Source organism: Triticum urartu, chromosome 3 (genome assembly GCF_003073215.2).
Source record: "Triticum urartu cultivar G1812 chromosome 3, Tu2.1, whole genome shotgun sequence".
Taxonomy (NCBI): Eukaryota; Viridiplantae; Streptophyta; class Magnoliopsida; order Poales; family Poaceae; genus Triticum; species Triticum urartu.
This window is the reverse complement of record NC_053024.1, coordinates 742,466,606-742,480,687: the sequence shown is the minus strand read 5'-3', so window position 1 is coordinate 742,480,687 and position 14,082 is coordinate 742,466,606. Positions and strand designations below refer to the sequence as shown.

At 47.5% G+C, this 14,082-nt stretch overlaps 2 pseudogenes; both read right to left on the bottom strand.

The window, feature by feature from the left end:
• Positions 1 to 2,430: 2,430 nt before the first annotated feature.
• LOC125549581 lies at positions 2,431 to 3,352 on the bottom strand (annotated as a pseudogene).
• A 3,343-nt stretch (positions 3,353 to 6,695) lies between these two features.
• On the bottom strand, positions 6,696 to 10,668 carry LOC125547404 (annotated as a pseudogene).
• Positions 10,669 to 14,082: the final 3,414 nt, after the last annotated feature.

The following is a 14,082-nucleotide window of genomic DNA, read 5'->3' as shown; positions in this document are numbered from 1 at the left end:
AGGCGATCCTATTATAGCCGACTCCCTAGATTGTTGGTAATTTGAGCCTCTCTTGCCCATCCCTAATATTATTGCATGTGTGCATTGTACAGAAATATAGCCCGTATATAGAAATGAGATTCTCTTTAGGGAACATAAACATTAGGATTGATTTATTTTTTGTATATTACATTGTGCAGGATAGTTTATTTCTCCCTTTTGGAGGTTCTGGTATATGATATTTTGAACCATATGAATTTTATGATATGTTCAACTCAACATTTCTCAAACAATTCTATTGAAACTCTTTAAATGGACGGGCGCGGAAACGCGCGCCTATATGATCTAGTATAACATAAGATTGATGGGATGACTTAGAAGATGCATATGTTACCGATTGACAATAAATTCATGAAATTATTGTCCATGCATGCACTGGATGGTTTTGTGTTTGAAAGCGGAGCATGCATCCAGAGTTCATTAACAGCTTATCTCTTTGGGCCCTAGCCTTTATAATTAGAATACTCTTGGCCCATCACACTTAATTCTTTACGACCCTCCAAGTAATAGCTCATGAAGCTTCATTTGCCAAGTGTTAATTGCATTTATGCTAAAAAGAGTTAATTACATTTTTCTAAAAATGTGTTAACGATATTAGTACCAAGTAGCAGGGTGACCCGCTCACTTGCGCGGCTAGATGTAACACATATTACTATATTTTGGTCTGGAAGTTAACTATCATCAATAGTCTAGCAAATTAAATAGACATTTTGTAGAAACATGGTGAAACTTACTAAGGTCATGTTAATGCAAGAAATAAGTGAATAAAGTAGGAGATTATAAATCATGTTTGTTTTCCTCTAGAAGTACTATAGCATGTTGCATTCCAGTGGAAATTTCCACAGGCCTAATATGACTATACCTTTGTTTTGAACAACACCAAGATATTCTGTCATAGGACTTCTCTCCTCTAACACTACTTTTCAATGTTCAAGAAGGGATCATTAAAAATCCACTGGATAAAATTGGTGTTTTGGATCGATGTGGAATCCATTGGTTTTCATATGTTTTACCCACTTTTCCTCTTCGGTTTGCCCTCACCCATATGTTTCTCTATCTTCAGATCAATCATTTTTTAAGAAGTTTCTTATAATTATTGTTAACTCATTGGTGAATCAAATGACCTCTTAGCCCAGGTTGTATTACAGCTGTCTATTTGATTTATATTGTATTATCGTGATATCCTCATCTTAATTACTATGATTGTCTTTGTCAGAGTATCACTCGATTTGATGCAATTCCAGCTTTCTGTTATTGAATTTTTTTGAGACATTATTTTTTACTCCCAAAAAGATCATAGATTGTAGCTATTTTCATTGCCTTATTGCTGAAAACATTTTTGCTACAACATTCTCTATTGGTCAGTCACAACCTAGCTTGTCCTTTCACCTCATATGCATGTTGCCGCCTCTAACGCGCTCTTTTATGGTAGTGAAATTATCAATGAGGAAGTTTCCGGGCTCACATTAGTTAGATAGTGGGTGTACAATTTCTTCATTTTGGATCAAATCGTCGATCATAAATAACATTTTTATTCATTATTTTTCATAATGCCATGATATGTTTATCTCTTTCTTTCAACAAATATATTCATCCTTGTATACTCATCAGAATTCTTCTGCAATATTCCCTCGCACTTAAACATGATGTAGCCTGTTTGACACAATGGTGCCCTTGTCTGGTTCTGCACGACTTGTACCTTTTAACACAATGACCGATTATATATTGCGAAGCTAGTATAGAAAACCAGTGATCCACGGAAGCATATCTGGCATCAGCGGTACTGACGAGAGAAAAGAGAAATAACCCACCCACCTAGCCAAGACGCCGCGAGAACGTATCACAAGCTCATGTGTTTGATCCATGGCACATCATCGAAACAATTGGATATGTTGTTGTGGATGCACCGCAGTCTGATTTGAGGGGTATCTACAAGCATGTATTAAGCATTCTCTTTGGTGCATGTGCTTGGGTCTACTATATCTCACTCTAATATATATTCGAGCTTTGTCAAGTCCGTATTACGATGGATACAATGAAGCTTCATTTTATTGAAGAGAATTGTATGTCCGCTTGTTACCATGTTAAGTAATCCCTAGTATTGAACGTCTGTGTCCACTGAGAAAAGAAGTCAACACTAGTACATTGCTGGCTCAAAATCCTGTAGCCAGCGAATGTTTGTAGTACATTTGAGAAGATGTCTGTATTTCATTAAATGCCAGCAGCCAGCGATAGGACAATACAGATTTAGCCATTAATTATTGATAATAAAGAAACGACATAAAATTTGACGAAAGATTGCATCCAGATGTAACTAGATGACAACAGATCGACGAACTATCGTCCATTGTTTAATGCTTTCACTTGAACGGATCGACATAGCTCATCTTCTCAGTACGGGAACGGGAAGCCGACATTCGTCTCCAGCCCAGCAGTGATCTCTGGTGGCGGAGGCATCCCCATCTCATCATCGAATCCTAGCGGCTGAGGTATCACCATCTGCATCTCCTCCATTTCCATACCCGCGGCGAATACCAACGGTGGAGGCATCTCCTACCTATCCATCCCGACGGTGAACGCCTGTGCGGGAGGCAGCCCCATCAACATCTGCTGCTACATATTAATCTCGGAGGCGAACACCTCATGTGGAGGCAGCGTCGCCATCAGCATCTGATGCTCCTGCTGCTACCGAGCTCCAAAGTACTGCCACCGAAGAGCTGCATCGGGAGCGGCGGGGCCACCTCCTCCGTGTGGCTCACGTCGACGCGAAAGAGAACCTGGTTGGGGCATTCGGAGACGACGTCATTCACGTGCATCAGCGAGGCAAAGAAGGCCACCAAGTCCTCGTTCCCCATGTCGCGCACGTTCGGGTCAACCCAAGCCGCTATCGGCTCCCCCGCGTCACGCTGCTTCGCTGTGACTTCCTCGCGCTCTGTCCGCTTCTTCACCTTGACAAGGTCCGTGCGCAGCTCGTGGAACTCCTCGTGCAGCTTCTCCATCTTCTAATCTTCGATGGCAGCACCTCCTCCCTCGCGCCAGCCCCCACACCCTCCCCCACCAGGAAGCGCTCCACGACGGTGTCGGCGGAGGGGTGGCCGAAGGAGAAGGCATTGTCGTCGGGCAAGAAGGTGAGAGCGGCCACCTGGGTGCCGGTCAGGACCGCTAGATCGCTCGCCTTGCTGAAAAACCCCACGCGGCCCTTGGAGAAGCAGACGTGCGGGGCATCGTCCTGCTCGATCCGGCGGATGACGGTCTTCTTCCAGCCGCTGCCACCCCCCCCCCCCCCCGCCCCCCACCGGTTGGGCGCTGCCATTACTTGCTCGCTTTGTGGGTAAGGTGCTGCAATTGTTCAGATCTTGCAATTTTTTCATGCTTAATTTCGTGACTTTTTAGTTGTTCAGATGCATGTTTTTCATGCACAAGTTCATGATTTTTAGATGTTTGGGTCTTGCTTTCTTTAATGCCCGGGTTCATGATTTTTAGTTGGTCATATCTTGCAATTTTTGCATGCTTAAGTTTATGTTTTCTAGTTGTTAAGATATAGCAATTTTTAGTTGGAGCATGTTGTCATCATTTGACCCGTGAGTTTTAATGTACACAGCTCATCGAATACCGAATTGAATCTCATGGCATATCATGACTTTTAATGTACGTAGTTCAGTGAAGCGATTCTCACCGGCCGCTTGCTATATAAACCCACCGACACCGAGACGTAGTTACACACACTCTTCCTCCCTTGCTGTGAGCGAGGGAGGAAGAAGACCGTCATCTGCCGGACCGAGCAGGAGGATGCCCATCACGTCTGCTTCTCCAAGAGCTGCCTCGGGTTCTTTATTTTTGTAAGCGCTGTAAAATCAGGCCAGCAAGGCAGATCGTGTGAGCCAGATTGCATGCGTGCCCCGAACACCCCAGAACAGTGGGTAGTCTAGAGAGGTTTATAGGAAAAATGTTCACAACATATAAAATGTTTTCCCGCACAATTTTGTAAAAATGTTTGTAACATATGAAGAAAATCTTTGTGTAATTTTAATTAATGTTCATAACACTTATTAAAAAAGACTCCCACATTTTTTAAATTGTTCAAGAAATTTTTGAAAAAACAATCAACAACATTATGAATTATGTTCACCTTGTATTTACAGAATGTTCAGCATGACTTAGACTGGGTGTGGATCTTATCTTCTTGTCAATACAAGAAGCCGGCGTTCGGCTCAAGCGCCCTGCTACAGCATCTCCATCCCGGCGGGAAATTCCGGTGGAGGCGGTTGTAGAGACACCAAGTGTTGAACCCTGGCGGCCGAGGAATGTAAATCTGTACCATATCCATCGCAGTGGCCAACCCGGCTGGCGGAGGCATTTTCTACATATCAACTAAATTCCAACGATGAGAAGCCATTGATTAATTATTACTATGATAAGGAGAGAACCTAATGATTGAGGAAAGGTTTCATCCAGATCTAGGTAGATGCATTATAATATATAACATAAGATTGATGGCATGACTTAGAAGATGCATATGTTACCGATTGACAATAAATTCACAAAATTAGTGTCCATGCATGCACGGGATGGTTTTGTGTTTGAAAGCGGAGCATGCATCCACAGTTCATTAAGAGCTTATCTCTCTGGGCCCTAGCCTCTATAATTAGAACACTCTTGGCCCATCACAGTTAATTCTTTATGACCCTCCAAGTAATAGCTCATGAAGCTTCATTTGCCAAGTGTTAATTACATTTATGCTAAAAAGTGTTAATTACGTTTATGCTAAAAAAGTGTTAATTACATTTTCCTAAAAATGTGTTAACGATATCAGTACCTACTAGCAGGGTGAGCCGCTCGTTTGCGCGGCTAGATGTAACACATATTGCTATATTTAATATTATGTAGTCCTCGTGATATTGGTCTGGAAGTTAACTATCATCAATAGTCTGGCAAATAAAACGGACATTTTGTAGAAACATGGTGAAACTTCCTAAGGTCATGTTAATGCAAGAAATAAGTAAATAAAGTAGGAGATTATACATCGTGTGTGTTTTCCTCTAAAAGTACTATAGCATGTTGCATTCCATTGGAAATTCCCACAGGTCTAATATGACTAGACCTTTGTTTTGAACAACTCCAAGAAATTCTATGATAGGACTTCTCTCCTCTAACCCTACTTTTAAATGTTCGAGAAGGGATCATTAAAAAACCTCTAGATAAAATTGGTGTTTTGGATCGATGTGGAATCCATTGGTTTTCATATGTTTTACCCACTTTTCCTCTTCGATTTGCCCTCATCCATATGTTTCCCTATCTTCAGATCAGTCATTTTTTAAGAAATTGCTTATAATTATTGTTAACTCATTTATGAATCAAATGACCTCTTAGCCCAAGTTGTATTACAACTGTCTATTTGATTAATATTGTATTATCGTCATATCCTCATCTTAATTACTATGATTGTCTTTGTCAGAGTATCACTTGATCTGATGCAATTCTAGCTTTCTGTTATTGAAATTTTTAGAGACATTATTTTTCACTCCCAAAAAGATCATAGACTGTAGCTATTTTTCATTGCCTTTTTATGGCTGAAAACATCTTTGCTACAACATTCTCTATTGGTCAGTCACAACCTAGCTTGTCCATTCACCTCATATGCATGTTGTCGCCTCTAACGCGTTCTTTTATGGGAGTGAAATTATCAGTGAGGAAGTTTCCGGGCTCACATTTTGGATCAAATCCTCGATCATAAATAAAAAATGTGTTCATTATTTTTCATAATGCCATGATATGTTTATCTCTTTCTTTCAACAAATATATTCATCCTTGTATATTCATCAGAATTCTTCTGCAATATTCCCATGCACTTAAACAAGATGTAGCCTATTTGACACAATGGTGCCCTTGTCTGGTTCTGCACGACTTATACCTTTTGACACAATGACCGATTATATATTGCCAAGCCAGTATAGAAAACCTGTGATCCACGGAAGCATATCTGGCATCGACGGTACTAACGAGAGAAAAGAGAAATAACCCACTCACCCACCCAAGACGTCGCGAGCACGTATCACAAGCTCGTGTGTTTGAACCATGGCACATGATCGAAACAATTGGATATGTTGTTGTGGATGCACCGCAGTCTGGTTTGAGGCGTATCTACAGGCATGTATTAAGCATTCTCTTTGGTGCATGTGTTTGGGTCTACTGATGTAGAGGCCGGAGGTTATCCTTCTTTTCAAAAAAAGTGTTTGGGTCTACTATATCCCATTCTAATATATATTCAAGGCTTGTCAAGTCCGTATTATGATGGATAAAATGAAGCTTCGTTTTATTGAAGAGAATTGTATGTCCTCTTGTTACCATGTTAAGTCATCCCTAGTATTGAACGTGTGTGTCCATTGAGAAAAGAAGTCAACACTTGTACATTGCTGACTCAAAATCCTGTAGCCAGCTAATGTGTGTAGTACATTTGAGAAGATGCCTGTACTTCATTAAATGCTAGCAGGCAGAGACAGGACAATACAGATTTAGCCATCAATTATTGATAATAAAGAAACGACAAAAAAATTGACAAAAGATTGCATCCAGATGTAACTAGATGACAATAGATCGATGAACTATCGTCCATTGTTTAATGCTTTCACTTGAACGGATCGACAGAGCTCATCATCTCAGTACAGGAACGGGAAGCCGGCGTTCGTCTCTAGCCCAGCAGGGATCTCAGGTGACAGAGGCATCCCCATCTCATCGTCAAACCCTGGCAGGTGAGGAATCACCATCTGCATCTCCTCCATATCCATCCCCGCGGCGAACACCAGCGGTGGAGGCATCTCCTGCATATCCATCCTGGCGGTGACTGCCTGTGCCAGAGGCAGCTCCATCAACATCTGCTGCTACATATTTATCTCGGTGGCGAACAACTCAAGCGGAGGCAATGTCGCCATCAGCATCTGATGCTCCTGCTGATACCGAGCCCCAAAGTACTGCCACTGATCATGAAGAGCTGCAGCGGCAGCGGCGGGGCCACCTCCTCCATGCGGCTCACGTCGACGGGCAAGAGAACCAGGTTGCGCATTTGGAGACGACGTCCTTCACCCGCATCAGCGCGGCAAAGAAGGCTACCAAGTCCTCCTTCCCCATGTTGCGCACGTTCGGGTCAACCTAAGCCGCTATTGGCTAGCCCGCGTCACACTCCGTTGCTGTGACCTCCTCGCGCTCGGTCTGCTTCTTCACCTCGACCAGGTCCGTGCGCAACTCGTCGAACTCCTGGTGCAGCTTTTCCATCTTCTGATCTTCACTGGCAGCACCCTCCTCCCCCGCACCCTCCCCCACCAGGAAGCGTTCCACAACGGTGTCGACGAAGGGGTGGCTGAAGGAGAAGGCATTGCCTCCGCCCGAGAAGGTGAGAGCGGCCACCTGGGTGCCGGTCAGGACCGCCAGATTGCTCGCCTTGCTGAAGAACCCCACATGGCCCTTGGAGAATCAGACGTGCGGGGCATCGTCCTGCTCGATCCGTCGGATGAAGGTCTTCTTCCGGCCGCTGCCCCCCCCCCCCCATTGGGCCCTGCCATTACTTGCTCGCTCTGTGGCTAAGCTCAAAGAAAGGGAAGGAGAGGACTTTATATAGCAATCAGGACTGAGCTACGTGCATTAAGTGTGGTGATAGGCCATGAGATTCGATTCGGTATTTGCTAAGCTATATGTCAAAGGATAACTACATACTCTATCGCGCAACAACGACGTGCTTCCGTTTTTCGAGAAACTGTTGGTCGGGTGCATCCCAGATTTTTTTTTGAAAATAGAGAAGGGCAGCGGACCGGGGCAGCCGCCGGGGCCGGATCTAGACGGTGGGTGGGGCTCAAGGAGTTTGGTCCGGCACTGAGCAAGCAAGCACCGAAGCGGAAGCTTCTTGTCCCTCGGAGACCAATGCCAAAAATTGAGAAGGCAGCGCCACTGAAGCTCCAGGGCATGGAGGGGGGAAGCGCGCTCTAGGGCGCCGGCAGTCCTGGACTTCCGACATGGGGAGGGAGGTGAGTGGGGAAGGGTGGAGGGATATTATACCGGAGGAGGGGAGCAGAGATACGGTGGAGGCGATAGACGATCTAGATTTCCAAGAGACGAATGGGCGGAGTATGTTCTCGTTTAGTCTCTTGGCTACCATGGATGGATTGGGTTTTTTTTTATTCAACAAGGGAACCAACCCTACCTTCTTAACCTACGGGGATTCCGTTACCCAACCACATAGTGTGGTTAGCTTCTACAAACAAGTTAAGTTGGTGAGTGGGGGTTTGGTGGGTAGGGTACGGTGGAATACTCTACAAGACTTCGATGATAAGTAAAGGCGTATCTAGAGGTCCCCTTGGAATAGGGCCCAAGGAAATTTTTAGGGGATAGGGCAGAAAAAGAGGAGCGATGGGCCCCCATACTAGGAGGCACACATAACACATTCCTCCTTGACAGCCCATCCTCGATGGGTGTGCTTTGGACCATGAAAAACTGGTCCTATAATTTCAACCTTGCGTGAGCCGCCAAGCATCCTTGCTTGCCCTACGGCGACCTTCGCTATTTCATGCTCGCCGTCACCCCGGTACCTGAGCCCGCGTCGGACCTCGTGTCACCTCAGAATAATGTCAGGAACTCCGCGTCCATTTATACATTAAAACTAAGTAGTCTATTCGTTCACACATGTTAAATCAATATGGACGTGATAAAAAAATGTACATGTATATATTTTTTTCACACAAAAGCTAGCGTTCCTAACAATGAGCGTATTCCAGCGAAATTTATCTTTTTCCTGGGCACACATTTAATACAACACATGAAATATATATACGCACCTCAAATCACCCACAAAAAATTGTCAGGAGCCCCGCGTCGCCTGACAGGCAAAACAGGGGAGATCTAGATCGCACCCCCGCATTCTCTCGTCCCTCTTACTCATCTCGCCGCACAATTAATTCTTTTATCGCACACGCTGAATAGTTTTCCCATAAGCAGCCCACGTTTTTTGAATTTGGGGTACCCGTCTCATAAATATGGCACGAACATTTATACATAAATTGTTTTTTATTATATTTAAAAATATGTTATTAACATTTAGTCTTTCAAATCTATTAAATTCCAGCCACTGATTTCTAATACTTATTGAAGAGCACCTGCAAGCGCTTGGGGAATCAGGTATGTTAGGCATCCTCTTGATCGTCTTCTTCCGACGACAGCCACCCCCTGATTAGGGGCCACCATTGCTCGCTCAGTGACTGGCATACAGAAAGAAAGCAATAATAGAGAAGGTCAATGCAGATGAGTGCGTTACTACATCTCGAGGTAGGGGGTGGGTAGATAACAACCGATAGGAGATGAATCACTAAGATGAGCTATCTACATTAAAAATCCAGATTGGCATGCATTGAGATTTGTTCTACTCTCTGCCGAATTGTGAGGTCTAGGCAGAAAAGTGTAACTCAGTATTTACGAAAAAAAATGGATGAAAATTTGAAGAATTTCTGAAACGTAAATTACAGTTTGGATAAGTATGTACGATCGGATTAGCACATCTCTTAATTAAGTAAATGAGACGAAAACTCTAGTAAGTCTGAAACTCAGTGGCGCCGTATATATATATTTTTCGGGGAACATAGAGAAATTTATTCGACCAAATGCTCTCTGGACCATCATGCAAGAGACTACTGACCCTGAATCTGGATGGTTCGGCCAGCCAACTCTCAGTTAAAATAGATACATGTGCAGAGATTCTTGGCACAAAGATGAGACGGAGTGCCGAAGCACAGACTACATATTGAATAAAATGTAGTAATGTCAGGACCTAGCTGACCTATTTCTGCAATGATTGGAGCCACAACTGAACAATTATTGTGACAAGTATTCCAAAGATTAAGAACTGCCAGGCAATCAGTCTAGAGCAAGACTTTAGGGAAGCCTCTGATGTTAGCAAAATTAATGCCCTCCCCAACGACTTTGTTTTAATATAAGTTGAACAGTAACTCCAAAGAGCAGTTTGCTCCTGGCTCCCATAAACCTAGTTAAATATCAAACAACAAATCCATCTCCTTCAATGGAATTGTTAAAGCTTACAGCTATATCCATGTTCAACATAATGATATCGTCTAGTCGAGACCGCCATCCATGGCCTAACCAAATATACCGTTTCTTGCAAGGGATGTCCAGAAGTAAAAGTGCTTCTTTTGGGAGTTTGATTGAGTTTACCCGATCAAGCTACTCTTTCTCAAGCAGGTGTCTAACTATTCTATTAGTTCCAAATAGACTACACGATGGTAATAATTTTTTATTGCTGGTTATTCGTGTACAATTAATCTGACAGGATATCAAGGGCCAATGTATTTGGATGGAGCCATGGTAGTCGAACATGAAACCATAACCCAGCTCATGTGTTTTAATGTCATACTAAATAATGATTCTCAGTGCAGTACCCAGCTCAGCCAAGGAAATTCCTCTCCGGCCGCTTCTATATAAACCTCGGTGACCCTGAGAGATCTTCCTCCACCTCCTCTTTCCTCTTCCTTCATCCCCGACCCTGAGCGACCGAGCAATGGCGGCCAGGAGGATGGGTGGCAACGACTGGAAGAAGACCCCCTCCGCTCGATCCTCAAGAAGGACGCCCGGCATGTGTGTTTTTCCAAGCACAAGCGGGGGCTGTTCAGCAAGGCCACCACGAGCATGCTGACCATGCTTTTGTTGAGTCAACCTTGGTCAGCAGCATTTACACAGATGCATGCATAGTTGCATGTCGGCAGCAGCAGCAGCTGTTACTTAGCAAGATAATAGCTAGCTTACTAGTGTAGGTAGTATGCTGTGACATATGTGCTCATGTCACAGCTACAAAAATATCCCAGTACTAGGTCGGTTCACTTAGCTATAAAAGGAGCTTCACTCCGGCCGGTTGTAAGCATTCCATTCCGATCAAATATAAGGAAACAAGCCACTTTAGTTTCCTCCTCTACTCGTGAGTGTACCAGCTTCACTACTTGTGTGTGTGTGAGCAGCGCCGTGTGCTCTGCTAGTTTACTCTAGCTATAGTTTAGACTTGGTTGATCTTCAGACAACTAGCTACTCGCTAGTTCGGGCCAACAATTGGTATCAGAGCCTTTGGTTAGGCCGAAGCATATGCCGAAAGAAGGCGTCGCCGGCGACGGCTCCATGACCGTCGGGGAGAGCTCGGCTGAGGAGGCGCGTGCGGCGGACGCGCTTGCACTGCGAGGCAGGCTAGGAGGGAAGTTGGGTGCACCACGCTCCATGCGAGACGTGGGCATGTCCAGCACCTCCTTCCCTCTCCTCACGCGGACCAACTACCCCAGAGTCATCATGAAGGCGCGGCATATGTGGAAAGCCGTGGATACCGGCGATGTCGAGTACGAGGAGGATCGGTTGGCCATGGAGGCAATCTTGCGCTCCGTCCCACCGGAGATGGTGCTCACCGTTGGCGCCAAGGAGACGGCCAAGGAAGCATGGGACACCATCAAGACTCTACGCATCGGCGTGGAGCGCGTACGGGAGTCGAAGGCCTAGACCTTGCGCCTCCGGTACGAGGAGATCCGGTTCAAAGCCGGTGAACAAGTCGACGACTTCGCCTTGCGGCTGCAAGGTCTCGTCAACAAGCTCGCAACGCTCGGAGATCACATCGACAACAAGATGGTGATTCTCATGTTCCTCCGTGTCGCCCCCAGGCAGTATAAGCAACTGACCTGGTCCATTTAGAGCTTGGTGGATCTCTCCACCATGACGATCAAGGAGCTGGTAGGGCGGCTCAAGGTCGTCGAGGAGCGTGGCGATGAAGCTGACGACCGTGCTGGCGGTGAACTACTGCTCACCAGGGAGCAGTGGGAGGCGTAGCTTCAAAAGCGGCCGCGACGGCTCTTCCGGCAGTGGGGGAGGCGCCCCCATGGGAAGCAGAGGTCGCGACAGAGGCGGAGGCCCGCCCAGAGTGGCGGCGGCAACCGCGGTCGCAAGCCAAACCAGGCAGGGCAAGGCACTAGAAACGGTGGCAAGTGTCGCTACTGTAACATGCCGGGTCACTGGATCCGGGATTGCCACAGGAGGAAAGCCAACGAGGCAGCCGCGGCAACGGCAAACCTCGTCCAGGCTGACGTGGACGGCGGGCCGGCAATGATGCTGTCAAGAGTCGAGCCCGTGCAGGAGAGCTCAGTGTCTCTCGCAACCACGGCCCCGACATCCACCCATTCCGTGCGAGAGGCATGGATCCCGTCCATGGGAACCATCACTCCAGTGACAGGCGACAACGACGTTCTCGGGGCCTATCGACTGGGAGGCGATGAAGACCCGGGTGTGGGGGAGCCACACCCGGCGACGGTGTCCCCAACAACCTCGGGACCCGACGATGTCGCGCAAGTTGGCGCGGGAACGACGCATATGGCGGACCATGCTCCGACCATGATACTGGCGACCATCGACTATGTGCAGGAGCGCACGGAGACTCGGGCCACCCACACCCCAACACGAGATGTTCGGGGTCTACTGCTTTGGCGGGAGATGGCTCCCCGACAACGGCATGTGCGTGCGGCTTAATCCTCCTCAACGAGGAGAGAGCCATGACCACACCCACGCTTGCAGGAGGCAAGCAAAGTCAGGGTTGGTTCCTCGACAACGGCGCCACGAACCACATGACTGGTTCGGTCGACGCGTTCGCGGAGCTGGACCGCTCAATCACCGGGAAGGTGCGGTTCGCAGATGGATCCTTGGTGGAGATCCACGGGCACGGGACCGTCGTCTTCGCCGAGAAAGGGGGTGATCACAGGGCGTTTACGGACGTCTACTTCATCCCGGCGCTCAAGAGCAGCGTCGTGAGTGTCGGACAGCTCGACGAGGGCTGGTTCGACATCGGCATCCGCCGCGGTGTTCTCACCATGCGCGACCAGCAGAAGAGGCTGCTCATTGAGGTAACCCACTCGCCAAACCGCCTATACAAGCTCTTCTTTCGACCCGTGCATCCTGTGTGCCTTGCTGTCGGCCATGTCTCCGACGCGTGGCATTGGCATGCCCGGCTAGGACACCAGCACTTCGACGGGTTACGAAAGATGGTGCGAGGCAACCTCGTTCGTGGGCTACCTCACATCGAGCACGCCGACGAGCTGTGCGATGCATGTCTTGCCGGGAAGCAGCGGCGCCTGCGCTTTCCCGAGAAGGCATGCTATCGGGCGCAAAAACCCCTGGAGCTGGTTCACGGGGACCTCTGCGACCCAATCACCCCGGCAACGCTAGGAGGGCGTCGCTACATCCTGCCGCTAGTGGACGATTATAGCAGGTTCATGTGGGTGCTTCTCCTCGCCTCCAAGGACGAGGCGGAGCAAGCCATTGTCAAGCAGCAAGCGACAACAGAGGTCGAGTGCGGCCACAAGCTACGTGTGCTACGCACGGACCGTGGCAGCGAGTTCACGTCGGCCACATTCTACAAGCACTGCGCTGATAAAGGGGTGCAACGTCACCTCACAGCTCCTTACTCGCTGCAGCAGAACGGCGTCGTCGAGTGGAGGAACCAAACTATGCTCGGGATGGCACGCTGCTTGCTTAAGGCAAAGCAGGTGCCGAGCACATATTGGGGGAAGGCCGTGCTCACGACTGTCTTCATCCTCAACCGCTCCTTCACAAGGACCGTTAATGACAAGACACCTTATGAGGCGTGGTACGGGAGGAAGCCTGATGTACGCTTCCTCCGCACCTTTGGCTGCATCGGGCATGTCAAGACGGTGCGCCCACAGCTGAAGAAGCTCGACGACAGGAGCACCCCAATGGTGTTTATGGGCTACGAGACGGGCTCTAAGGCATACAAGATGTACGACCCCGTCTCAAAGCGTGTGCATGTCTCGCGTGACGTCATCTTCGACGAAGACACGCGATGGACTTGGGAGGCGTCGGGGGAGGCCCCGGCAAGCAGCTCCTTCACCATGGAGTACCCGATGTACTCTAGGACCCCGGGAAGTGCCAACCCGGGAAGCCCGGGAGGTGTGGATCCAGGAACAGCAACCCCAAGAACACCGTCCTCGGGTACGGTGTCCCCGGACACCC